Below are 14433 nucleotides of genomic sequence, written 5' to 3' on the forward strand. Positions count from 1 at the left end.
TGAGCGAAAGGGGGCAGATTAGAGTTGTCAGGGGATCAAATCAAAATGATGGGTTTGCAGGAGAATCTTTTTAAATCTTTAAGTTTCTGTTTTAATGCTGTAAGTAGAGTTTAACATCTTAGTACTTTAAAAGAGCATTCTACATGCACCTGGCCGGCTCAGGTGTTAAGCATTTGACTTCAGCTCAGGTCCTGATCTCACAGCTCGGCTCCTGAGCTCAAGCCCCCCATCCGGTGAGCTCGAGCCCCACTTGGGGTGAGCATGTGCCTCACTTCTGGTAAAACATGAGCCCTGCTTCCGGTGAGCCCTGCTTCTCTCCCTCTCTCTCTCTTTCTGTCTCTCTCTCTCTCTCTCCCCCTAAAGAAGGTTTAAGTTGCCTTGCTGCACACCCCCCTCATCTCTACCCTCAACCCCTCTCTCTAGTCAAAGCCTGATAGGAGGTAAGATAGTGAGTGAGAACATAGAAAAAACCAGACCTTTTGTTGTGCTTCCTATTCGGAACTCTGGGTTGTCACCACCTCACTGAGTGTCCAGACAGGATGCCATTGTCACTAGAATAGATATTATGGTATGGTGTCCTTAGGCAGAGAGAGGGCTGGAAACAGGCTACCCCATTGCCCCCTTTGGCTTTGTGTGATATGAAAGATACCCAGCTATTCCCATGTACTCCCCGTAAGCAATGTAGAAGGTTTCTCAGGGATGAGGTCAGTGGATCTGACATGGGATACCACGTCAAAGGGACAGGCGATCCCTAGCACAGGTGTGGAGCAGACAGTATGGTCTGGGGCCTAATAGGATACCTGACTGAGCCTCAGAGGACCTCATCACCAGTGAACGCTAAGGCTTAGCCAACCAAGTCAGTGAAGGAAGGACCAAAGAACCTTGACTTTGCTTTAAAAAAAAAAAAAAAACCCACAAAACACAGACCACAAGTTTCTCAGGACATCAGCTTCAGCAGGAGGTGTCAGGACTGTCAGGGCTCATGAAATATAGGATTTTGTTAAAGCGGCTGTCAAGAATCCAGAGGACAGCACAAGGTCTGGCTGCCCCCCTTTGCCAGCACTAGGACCCCCAAGCTTCCCCGGATACTAGGATGCCTCGCCAAGCAGAAGTGCGGAAAGGTTTGAAAAACTGAGAATTTCCCAAAATAAACTAGGTCAACCAAAAAGGAACTTTTTATTTTAAACCAGAAGAAACTAGGTTAACTTTAGTTTTTAAGTTTTTATTTAAATTCCAGTTAGTTCACATACAGTGTAATATTAGTTTCAGGTGTGCTTATCACACACGCNTCAACCTCTGGCTCAGAGAAAAACTAAACGTTAGATCTTCAGGTTTGGTTTATAAAAAGTGGCTTTTTGGGGCACCTGGGTGGCTCATTTGGTTAAGCGTCAGACTTCAGCTCAGGTCGTGATATCACAGTTCATGAGTTCAAGCCCCGCGTCGGGCTCTGTGCAGACAGCTCAGAGCCTGGAGCCTGCTTTGGATTCTGTGTCTCCCTCTCTCTCTGCCCCTCCCCAGCTCGCTCACTCTCTCTCTGTCAAAAATAAAAAATTTTTTAAAAGTAGCTTTTGAAAATTAATAAAACCTCTTTCCTCTGTTAAATAAATTCTGTGGCTGAATAGGAAAAATTTTATGAAAGAAAAGAAACATGAAAAAAATTATATAAATACAATTTACAATGTCATACCTATACAGCATGTTTCAACACGACAGGATGTCACTAACAACTGCTTCAAGGGGGAAAGGATTTTGACCTAGCTTCCATATTTTTATGGAGACAGATATCCTGGATGTATAAGCCAAATCAGAAAAGTGCTTCTTTATGAAACTTAAACTGTTTTATGAATTCCATTTCTCTTTCTGTGCGACTTGAATTTTGCCTTGTCTTTAGCTAGCAGGAAGGTATATCATTGTGAAATCTTAGCTTTCCAAGGTGAGATGGTTGATGAATTAACAAACCACTTTCAACATATCACTTATTATCTTATTTCCTAATCATGTCATAAAGAATCCTCCCACTCTTCAACTTATGGATTCAATATAATTTAAATTATTTTATCTTGGTAGGTTGTTTTATTTGGGGTTTTTATATTGATCTTATTGATATGAATTTTAACAAAATTTCCAAGACAAGAGATTGAATTTATTATTGCAGGTTAATTGTGAAATTCAGAATAAGAAAGTAATTATTCTGTGATTTTAGTTAGCACAGGCAATGAATCTAGTTAGAGTTTAAAAAAACAAAGCCAATACTAACTACTTTGGCTTAGAGGTAGTTATTAAAATGTATTAGGCATATGCTACATATCTGACAGAGTTCTAGATCTTTTCATAATTGTTATTTTATTTTCACAGAAATTCTGAGAGACAGTCTCATCTTTGTTTCATACTACAGAAAACTAGGGCTCAAAGAAGTTAGGTTATTTAACTTAGGTTATCTAAGTTCCAGTAGATAATACAGAACAATACTCACACCCATCTGTTCTTACTCCAACCATGGTAATTTTCTCATTTTCTCATTTCACGGAACTGTCAGTTTCTTTTTCATAAAATTTTTAACATTTAGTTATTTTTGAGAGACAGAGACAGAGCATGAGCTGAGGGAGGGGCAGAGAGAGAGAGAGAGAGAGAGGGAGACACAGAATCCGAAACAGGTTACAGACTCTTGAGCCATCAGCACAGAACTGGATGCAGGGCTCAAACCCAGGAACCATTAGGTCATGACCTGAGCTGAAGTCGGACACTTAACTGACTGAGCAACCCAGGAACCCCTGCCTATTTTTTTTAACTCCCTATTTCTATCATAAGAATTATACACTGGAAACTACTTTGTTCCTTTAGTAGTTTGTGGTGTTATGGTTATTTTTCTAAAAAGATTTAAGGGAATTGATCTTAATTCTAACCATATTGAATCTCTGCATTAACTGAAACATGTTCCATGGGTCTTGTATATTTCTGCCAAGTCTATAATACATGGGTAAAATATATGGAACATTTCAGCATTAGTAGGAATTTTCCTTTTTTTCTCTTTCCCCTAAGGAGAGACAGTAGCTGTCAGAGACCTGGACATGGTACTAGGGAACGTGGGCTTTGAACACACCAAAGAAGATTTTGGAGAGATGAAAAGAAAACTTCCATTTTATGTTGATTCATTTTAGATATAAAAAGTCTTTCAGGAAAGCATGGTCTTGAGGGTTTATGTAAGAGTTATTCTGAAACAAGATTAATTTTGTGATGATAAAAACCATGTAAAATCTTAGGGGAAAAAATCTAGTCCTAGAGCAAGAACTAATCCTGTCTTCCATTTTCTGAATCTATATAGAATACAAAGCACTTGAATATATTGATTCCAAGACCATCTTTCACATCTGGGAATGTTCAGGAAGCACAGTTAAAAGATGGAAAAGGAAATAAATGAAAGTCCACTGTTTATCTTTCCTGCACTTCCCATCCATTCCTCTATTCTGACATAGCCCCATAATACTACTGAAATTTCTCTCCAGGCACCAGTAACTTGCCATTTGCTAGTTGCATTAGACATTATTCACCTTTTATTGGAGCTTTCTACTGTCTTTTATGTTGGTGATAATTCTGACCTTTTTGAAATCATGCTCCTTTGGATTCTATGTTTTTCCCCCTAACCTGGATCTCCTCATTTTTTTGATTTTCATTTTGCATACTCTCTCTGGGTAATCTNAGACAATTATTTATAATTGTATAAAAGTATATAACTTTTATTGGAGCTTTCTACTGTCTTTTATGTTGGTGATAATTCTGACCTTTTTGAAATCATGCTCCTTTGGATTCTATGTTTTTCCCCCTAACCTGGATCTCCTCATTTTTTTGATTTTCATTTTGCATACTCTCTCTGGGTAATCTCATCACTGTCTGTGGTTCAACCTATCATCTACATGCTTATCACTGTAAATCTGCATTTCTATACAGGCTTCAGACTGGTGTTTCCAAATGCCTGCTGGACATTTCTACTTGGATATTCCATGGGATGCTTCTTTTTCTCAACATAGTTAGAACTGAATTGAGTATTTTCCTATCCAGTCTCCCAGTGTTGTATTCTCATTCTCATTTGTGCTGTCCCTGTCCATCTAGTCACCTAAGCTAGATGTATGGGATTCATTTTTGATTCCCCCAATTCCTGTTACCCACTATCTGGATTATTACCTGATTTTGTAAGTTTTACCTTTATATAAAGCTAAATGTAAAAATTACCGCACACAGATGGGTAGATAGATGGGTATATGACAAGCCAAGTATAGTAAAACGTTAAATAGTAGAATCCAGATGGTGGACGTATGGGTGTTTATTGCATACTTCTTTCAACTTTGCTCTATGTTTACAAATTTTCATAACAAACCATTGAAAAAAATCCCATATATAAATCCATCAGTTTCAGTCCCTGCTACAAATGCCCTATTTAGGACCTTTCATTCCTGACTTCAGCTACTACAATGGCTTCCACAAAACGGACATTAGAATGATCCATATAAGATGCAAATCTGATGACATGATGCCTCAATTTAAAATCCTTTAATGGCTTTCAGTTAGGTACTTGGAAATGTCTCATGTCCTTTTTACGGCGAATAAGTTCTTTCATAATCTAGGTTGCACTTATCTGTCCAATCTAGTATTTTACCCTCACTAACATTGAACTTTTATTCCAAGTATATATATATATATATCATGCTTTTTGTCACATCATTGTTTTGTTTATACTTTCCCCACTATTTCAGAGAGTTTCCTTATCCCCTTTGTTTGACTGACTCTTCACCATTGCTTATTAGAGTTGAGGGCCACTTTTTCTAGTAAGTTCATTAAATACCCAGGCTCTATTAGATATCTCTTCTCTGTGTTTCCACAATAACTGCAAAACTTTTTCATTATAATTGCCACATCGTATAAATGTATGTTTATTTGCCTGTCTTGTGACTTTAGTGTGACCTTAGATAGGAAAGGTTACTCTGTATCTAGTATCTAGCAGAGTATCAGCTTATAAGTAAGCACTCCATAAATACTGTGTCAGAGATGATAGGGTACATGAGTGAGTTAAGTGAATGATTCCTAGGGAAAACAAAAACTGCCTTTGGTCATGCCACTAATATTTACCTCTAGTACATTGTAATCATTTATCTGCAGCAGTTCTGAGCAACAGGGAGGATCAGAGTATATTAGCAATAGACCAGAGCTGAAAACAGACTTTTCTTTCCTAGACACTCGTGTTCAAGATTCCTAACATCACCAGAATGGAGGGACTTCAGAGAATTAACTTGTATGGATGGTGTTTTCTATCCTCTTTATGAGGACTATAATAGCTGAGTAAAAAAGTGTATTTTTCCATGGGCCAGACTTTATGGTTCAAGGGTCAAAGGCCAGCTTATTAAAATGAAATTGGTGTCTTAAAACTAAGAATTAAGCAGTTAAAGTGAGCCCAAATGGTGAATAATGGTGAATATGAAATTTAGCTTATTTCTGGTTTATGATTTTATAATTTTTTAAAGAATCTGCTTTGTATCTTAATTTTGCCTTATTTTATAGCTAAAGGGAAGACTGATCTAAAAACATTGGCGGATTCAGTAAAATTTACAGGTCAGTGAGAAATTACTATAAATTTGAGAACCCAATTCTTTACACTAAATTATATTTTTTCTGACAAATATTTTACTTAAGTATGAAACACATAATTACTACATTCTATAATGTATCCAGCTTAAGAATTATTGCAAAGTGAACATACCTATTTAACTATCACCTGGGTCAAGAAATAAACATTATCAATAATAATAGAAGATCCACTATCCCACCTCAGTCACGTTCTCTGGACTCTCTGGAGGTAACTTCATTCTTTATTCTAGGACCACAGATTAGTTTCACCTGCTTTTGAAATTTCTTTAAACAGAGTCATATGAGCTGTGTTCCATGTCTGTCTTCTTTCATTTAACATTATATTACATGTTATTCTCTGAGAGTTGGCCATATTGTTGCACATGCAGCAGCAGTTTGTTAATTTTCATTGCTGCATATTATACAGTCTACCAATTTATAGTCAAGGAGATCTTTAGAGAACCTGGTGTAGTAGGTAAAATGATTTCTAGCTAGCTCATTGTACCTGAATTGCTGTGCAATATTCCACTGTGTCAGTAGACCACAATATGTATATCCAGTCTACCATCACAGGACATTTCTAGTTTGGAGCAGTTATGAAGAACATATTGCTATGAATATTCTTGTATATGCCTTTTGGTGAACATATGTGCATAATTCTAGGCCATCTACCTAGAAATGAAATTGCTTTAAGGTAGAATTGTGTGTACTTGATCAGATTTTGTCAATCTATTTTCTATAGTAGCTGTACCATGTGACACATCACATCAACAATTGCTTTACATCCTTGCTAATACTTGGTATTATCTTTCTCTCTTCTCCACTGTAGCCACTCTGGTGAGCATGCAGTAGTATCCCACTGTTATAATTTTCATTTCCCTAGTGATTAATGATGTTGAGCACCTTTTTCATGTTTATTGGTTATTTGGATATCTCTTCTCTAAAGTTCCTTTCATGGCTGTTGCCTATTTGTCTGCTTGGGTGTCTGTGTTCTTTGCATTGGATTTTTAAACATTTTTTATTTGTTTTCTAAATTCAAGTACATTTAGCATAAGATGTCATATATGTTTCAGGTGTACATTATAGTGATTCAACAGCTCAATACATTACTCAGTGCTCATCATACCAAGTGTACTCTTTAATCCTCATTACCTATTTCACCCATTTCCCCCCGCCCCCACCTGCCTCCTGGTAACCATCAGTTTGTTCTCTGTACTTCAGAGTCTGTTCCTTAGTCTCTCTCTTACTCTTTTTTCCCCCTTCGTTTGTTTGTTTTGTTTCTTAAATTCCATGAGTGAAATCCTTTAATATTTGTCTTTCTCTGATTGACTTATTTCACTTAGCATATAGTCTCTAGCTCTATCCATGTTGTTGAAAATGGCAAGATTTCATTCTTTTTATGGCTGAATAATATTCCTGTTCTTTTTATGGCTGAATAATATTCCTGTGTGAGTATGTGTGTATTGTGTATATATATATGTCTCATTGTAGTTTTGATTTGCATATCCCTGATGATAGGTGATATTGAGCATCTTTTCACGTGTCTTTTTGTCATCTGTATGTCTTCTTTGGAGAAATGTCTGTTTATGTCTTCTGTCCATTTTTTAATTGGTTTATTTGGGATATTTTGATGTTGACTTGCATAAATTCTTTATATATTTTGGATACTAACCCTTTATTAGAGTTGTCACTTGCAAATATCTTCTCCCATTCAATAGGCTCTCTTTTAGTTTTGTTGATTGTTCCTTTGCTATGCAGAAACTGTTTTGATGGAGTCCCAATAGTTTATTTTTGCTTTTATTCCCCTTGCCTCAGGAAACATATCTAGAAAAAATGTTGCTACAGACAATGTCAGAGAAATTACTGCCTGTGCTCTCTTCTAGATTTTTGTGGTATCAAAGTCTCATATTTAGGTCTTTAATCCATTTAGTTTATTTTTTTGTGTGGCGTAAAGAAGTGGTCCAGTTTCATTCTTTTGTATGTAGCTGTCCAGTTTTCCCAGCACCATTTGTTGAAGAGATTGTCTTTTTTCCCATTGTATAATCTTGTCTCTTTTGTCAAAGATTAGTTGACCATATAATTGTGGATTATATGCCTAAATATGCATTACATGCTTTCTTCCCTTTTCTATTAATCTATGGGTCTACTTTTATACCAGTACCATATTGTTTTGATTGCTACAGCTTTGTAGTATAACTTGAAATCTGGAATTGTGATACCACCAGCTTTGTTCTTTTTCAAGATTATTTTGGCTGTTTGGGGTCTTTTGAGGTTCCATATAATTTTAGGACTATTTGTTATAGTTGCTATTGGTATTTTGATAGAGAATGCATTAATCTCTAAATTGCTTTGCATACTATGGACATTTTAACAATATTTGTTCCTTCAATTCATGAGCATGGAATATCTTTCCATTTATTTAAAGAATGAAATCTGGCCATGTGTAGCAACATGGATGGACCTTGAGGGTGTTATGCTGAGCGAAATAAGTCAGGCAGAGAAGGACAAATATCATATGTTTGCACGTATAGAAGGATTAGGAGGAACTTGACGGAGGAACAAGGGGGAGAAGAAGGGCGGAAATGGTGGGGGAAAGGGAGAGAGGCAAACCATGAGAGACTCTTGAATGCTGACAAAAACTGAGGACTGATGGATGTGGGGGGGAGGGGGGGATGGGCATGGAGGAGAACACTTGTGGGATGAGCACTGAGTGTTATGTGGAAACTAATTTGACAATAAACTATTTGTAAAAAAAATAAAATAAAGTAAAATAAATAAAATTGGTTAAAGAAGAAAAAAAATTTTCATTTTAAAAAAAAAAGGAATATCTTTCCATTTGTTTATGTCATCTTCAAATGTTTTCATCAGGATTTTATAGTTTTCAATGTATGGGTCTTTCACCTCTGTGGTTAAATTCATTCCTAGATATTTTGTTATTTTTAGTACAATTGAAAATAGGATTGTTTTTTAATTTCTCTTTCTGCTACTTCATTATTAATGTGAAAAAATGTGACAGATTTCTGTATATTGATTTTGTACCCTATAACTTGGCTGAATTCATTTATCAGTTCTAGTAGCTTTTGGTGGAGTCTTTAGAGTTTTATATATATAGTATCAGGTCATCTGCAGATAGTGTAAATTTTCTTTATTCTTTAACCATTTGGAGCTAGTGGGGTGTTACAGTCCTCAAGTATTATATTGCTATCAATTTCTTCCTTTATATCTATTAATAGTTGCTTTAATGTATTTGGGTGCTTTCATGTAGGGTATATAAATATCTACAATTGTTACACCTTCTTGTTAGATTGTTTCCTTTATCATTATGTAATGTCCTTCTTTTCTCTTGTTACAGATTTTATAAAGTCTATTTTGTCCAATATAAGTATTGTTACCCCAGCTTTTTTTTGCCACTCCCATTTGCATGATAAATGTTTTTCCATCCTTCACTTTTATAATTTTTTTAGTGTTTATTTATTATTGAGAGACAGAGAGAAATAGAGCATGAACAGGGGAGGGGGAGAATCCGAAACAGGCTCCAGGCTCTGAGCTGTTGGCATAGAGCCCAATGTGGGGCTCAAACTCACAAACTGCAAGATCATGACCCGAGCCGAAGTTGGACTCTTAACTGACTGAACCACTCAGATGCCCCGCTATGCTTTCACTTTTGGTGAAAGGATCCTTTTCTTTAGGTATGAAATCGTCTCTTGTGGGCAGCAAATACATAGAACTTGCTTTTTTATTCATTTCATGACCCCATGTGTTTTGATTGGAGTATTTAGTTCATTTACATTCAAAGTAATTATTGATAAGTATGTACTTATTGCTATTTTGTTACTTGTTCTATGATTGCTTTTGTAGTTCTTTGTTCCTTTCTTCTCTTGCTCTCTTCCCATGTGGTTTGATGGCCTTCAGTGATATGCTTGAATATCGTTTTCTTTTATTTTTTCCATATCTATTAAAGGTTTTTGATGTGTGGTTGCCATCAGGTTTATATATAATATCCTATACATATAGCGGCCTATATTAGGTGCTGGCTGCTTAAGTTTGAACCCATTGTAAAAGCACTAAATTTCACCCCCCACACACACACATATTTTATATGTATGATATCATATTTTACATTTTTTTATTTTGTGAATCCCTTGACTGATTTTTATAGCTATAATTGATTGTGCTGCTTTTGTGCTTTAATTTCCATATTGGTGTTATAAGTAAGTAATCTACCACTTAGGTTATGTTTGTATGCACCTGTGAAATTTTTCCCTTTCCTAATTTGCTTGCTCCTGATTATGGCCTTTCCTTTTCAAAGAATTCCTTTTAACATATTTTGTAAGACTGATTTAGTGGTAAGGAATGTCTTTTACTTTTATTTGTCTAGGAAACTCTATCTCTCCTTCTATTCTGAATGATAATCTTGCTGAATAAAGTATTCTTCGTTGCAGGTTTTTTCCTTTCATCACTTTGAATATATCATACCACTCCCTTCTGGCCTGTAAAGTTTCTTCTGAAAAGTCGCTGACTTATGGAGTTTCCCTTGCATATAACTTTTTCCTCTTGCTGCTTTTAAAGTTCTCTCATTACCACTACTTTTTGCCATTTTAATTATTATGTGTCTTGGTGAGGACTTCCTTGGGTTTATTTTGTTGGGGACTCTGAGTCTTCTGAGTCTGGATTTATTTCCTCCCTCCATTAGGGAATTTTTCAGCTATTTTTTCTTCTAATAAATTTTCTGTCCCCCTTTTCTCTCTCTTCTCCTTCTGGGATCCCTATAATGCTGATGTTATTACATTTGATAGTGTCACTGAGTTCCCTTAACCTATTCTCATTTTTTATTATTCTTTTTTTTCTCCCTCCTATTCAGCTTAGTTGCTTTCCATTACTGTTCTTTCAGTAATGATCTGTTCTTTTGCTTCTTCTAGTCTACTATTATTCATTCTAGTGTGTTTTTAATTTCAGTTAATGAGTTCTTCATCTCTGGTTCTTTTTTATATTTTCTAATCTCTTTGTAGAAGTTCTCATTGTGACCCTTTACTCTTTTCTCACATCCAGTAAGTATCTTCATGACCATTGCTTTGAATTAGCTACCAGGTATATTGCTTATCTCTGTTTCATTTAGCTCTTTTGCTGCAATTTTGTCCTATTCTTTCATTTGGGACATATGCCACAGTTTCATTTCGTCTAACTGTCTGTGTCTGTTTCTATGTATTGGGAAAGTCAGCTATGTCTCTGATCTTGAAAATAGTGGCCTTATGAAGAAGAAGCCCTGTAGTGTCCTATAATGTAATGTCCCCTGTTCACCAAAAACTAGCATTTCAGAGGTTTCTTCTCTGGGTGTTGCATGACCTAGGGCTGTGGTTGAGCCACGTTTCCCATCAGTCCAGTCATCTGCAATGGCCTTCTTTGCCTGTTGTGGACGAGGTTTGGTCTGGGGCCACCTTGGGCTGGGTCAGACCAGATGCCTGCCTTGAGCCCATTTGCCAGAACGTTGGTCACACCAAACTTCAGGGTGCTCTCTTTGTGCTGAGATTTTCACTGGTGGGTGGGGCTGGCAGTCAGAGGTCTGTACCCAGCCCACAGCTGGGAATATACTCAAACATGTGTGTGTGATTATATTCCCTCTCCCAAGGCAAGAGTCACTTTGGAGTGGTCCTGGCCAGTGTTAGAGCTGCTTGCTGCTTACAGAATGAGAGGCATCTAGTGCTGCTTTGGATGGACTCCTGCCCAGTGGGGCTGGTTGGATGGGGCAGCCTGCAGGAGAATGCAGGGGTGGGGCAAGCAGTGTTAGCCAGCTACATGGCGAGTGTTCCAGCTGGTTCCTGCAGCTATCAGGGTATCTAGACTAGGGTGGGGTGTAGGGGAGAGAAATGGTGCCTGCCAGGTCTTTTATTCTTGAAGTCTCCTAAAGATCCCTGCGCCTCCAGGAGAAGTTCTGAGATTAGTAAATAAATCTCCTTTCTATATCTCCCAGCCACTTTTCAGACTGCTGCTTCTATGCTGTATCTCTGCAGGGTTGTTTGTTATGCTGTCTCTTTAATGGTGGAGATTGTTTCCTCTTGCACTCCAGCTCTCCCAGACCCAAGCCAAGTGATTTTTAAAATTCCATGTGGTAAGCTCCAGTGATTGTAAAAGTTGAAAACAAACAAACAACAAAAGTTAAGCCCCTCTGGGTTTCAAAGCCAAATATTATGGGGATTCATCTTCACAGTGCGAGTCACCCATATCTGGGGTGCCTGGTATGAAATCTCTTCCTCTCCCTTTTCCATGCTTGTGGTGTCCCTCCCATTTGTGGTTAGTTTTCCTGGGAGTCTGGTTCTAGCCACGTCTCCACCTACTCTTATAATTTTTTTCATTGTGGCCTCTTCTCTTCAATTAGCCGTGGAGGGTCTGTTCTGACAGTCTTCAGGTTGTTTTCTGGGTTCATTACACTGATGTGGGTGTACCTAGGTGTATCCGTGAGACAAGTGAGGTTAGAATCCTCCTCCTTTGCCATCTTTCCCAGAAATCCATATTGTATTTTTTATTTATTGTCTTTTACCTATAGTTTTTTATGTATTCTAGATAGAAGTCCGTTGCAGGTTATATAAATTGTAAATTTCTTACTCTATAGTTGACTTTTCACTTATATTTTATCTTTTTGTGATAGGGAAAAATGTTTTTTAATTACACACTCAATCCATTGGGTGTATTTCAAAATACACCCCAAAGCATTTTTCTTCATTTATCAGTGAAAGAAGTTAGAAATTAACATTAAAAAAATCAGCATATGGCAATCAAATTTCCCTGAAAGTCACAGTCACATACAGAGTGCATCCTAGAAAAGAGGAGGGGCAAGACAGGTTCTACCTACTTTCAGGAGTTTCATTATGTACTGGACCTACTCCTGGGTGGAGAGAAAAGGCAACTTTTTATATATATATATTTTTATTTATTTCTAGGAGAGAGAGAGAGAGAGAGACAGCATGAGCAGGGAAGGGTCAGAGAGAGAGGGAGATACAGATTCTGAAATAGGCTCCAGGCTCTGAGCTGGCAGTCAGCACAGAGCCCGACGCGGAGCTCGAACCTACAAACTGTGAGATCATAACCTAAGTGAAAGTCGGACGCTTAACCGACTAAGCCACCCAGGCACCCCGAGAAAAGGCAACTTTTAAATAAGAGTATGTTATCAAATGAGGCATTTACTATACTCCTTCCTAAGAGCATCAGGTAGGGGACAAGTGTTCTAAACTAGATCTAGGAAGTGGAATGTGGAGTCAATCCATCCTCCTCCCCTTAAGGGCTGTCTAATGGCTAATGAAGTTTTGAAAAATGACTAAATAAAAACAAATGCCCCACACACTCTCTCCTCCCACCCCCAAAAAAAGGAAAAAGAAAAAAATCCTAGCTATCCCAGATTTTTCTCCAGAACAATGGTTGCTTTATGTATTTGGAGTAAGTGGGGGTGTTAAAGTCCTCTACTGTTAGTGTATTGCTATCATTTCTTCCTTTATATCTGTTAATAGTTGCTTTATGTATTTGGATGCTGCTATGTTGGGTACATAAATATTTGCAACTCCAGAGTGGATGGAGCCTGGGAGTAGCTTTAACAACCCAAATTAGTCTATTACAGAATCATCACCAGCATGCCTTGCTTTTAAACAACAAAAAAATTTTTTTGAAATGACAAAATAAAAACCTAGTATGAATCACTTTTCTGACAATACACAGTTAGTCAAATTAACTAATACTGAGAAGGGGACCACACCCATGGGGCCTTGCCTCACACGAATACTGGGTGGGTGCAAGGCATTTGTCATTACTGCAAAAATGAATTGTAATCTTTCATCTTTAGTTTAATTGAACATTGCTTTTAGTACAAAGCTGACACCAGCAGTGTAGAAAGATGTTCATAGCAGCAGTTCTTCTTTGGCTCTGAAGGCTCCAGGGCAGCCAATATTGCCTCGTAACATACATTCTGTAGGCCTTTCTGTGAGGGCAGGACGCTCCACGTACTTGACCACCTTTAAGTCACCGGCCATCTTTTCACTTCACTTCAGCAATCTCTGGAGTGATAGGCTTCTGTTTGTTCTTGGCAAGTTTCCCAATTATGGAGGAGTCCTCTCTGAGATCAACTTGGGCCCCAACAAGCAAGAAAGGAGTCTTTGGACAGTGGTAGGTTATCTCAGGCACCCACATTTCCTTCACATTTTCGAAGGAGGATGGAGAGATCACTGAAAAACAGACAGAAATACATTTGTGGATAACTCGGTGGCCGTAATCTGTCATAGTCCTCTTGTCCGGCAGTATCAGAAAGTCCAAGAGTGTATGGCTCCCTATCGATCATAATGGTGGCTGCATACTCGTCACAGATAATCAGTACATACTCAGATAGAAATGTGTTTGTTATGTAGGATATCAGGAGACGTGTTTTACCAACGGCACCATCACCCACAACAACACACTTAGTTGTCTGCATTACTGAAACAATGTTGTATCCACTTTAAATATTTCAGATTCAGTGGTGATCTCAGCTTCTCCACAGGGGCATTGGCAGTGCTATGTGGTGTCTCCTCTTGTATGTTATCTTCTGATGAACAAAAGTTTCTCTTGAACATGTAGTTGAATTAGTCAATCTTTTATATTTAGAATGTTTGGGAGCCTGTTTCAGAAATCCTTCCATACACTAGGATCATGAAAGCATTTCCTATTTTATCTTCTGGGAGCTTTGTTATTTTCCTTTTACATTTACATCTATAATCCACTCCGAATTGATTTTTCTATATGATGTGGGATAAGAGTCCCTATTTCTTTTCTAAATGGATATTGACCATTTATTGACAA

General features: G+C 37.6%; 1 pseudogene; it reads right to left on the reverse strand.

The window, feature by feature from the left end:
• Positions 1–13462: 13462 nt before the first annotated feature.
• LOC144245038 (cell division control protein 42 homolog pseudogene) lies at positions 13463–14068 on the reverse strand (annotated as a pseudogene).
• Between the last annotated feature and the right edge of the window lie 365 nt (positions 14069–14433).

Source organism: Crocuta crocuta, unplaced genomic scaffold, assembly GCF_008692635.1.
Source record: "Crocuta crocuta isolate KB4526 unplaced genomic scaffold, BGI_CrCroc_1.0 scaffold288, whole genome shotgun sequence".
In the NCBI taxonomy this organism is placed as follows: domain Eukaryota; kingdom Metazoa; phylum Chordata; class Mammalia; order Carnivora; family Hyaenidae; genus Crocuta; species Crocuta crocuta.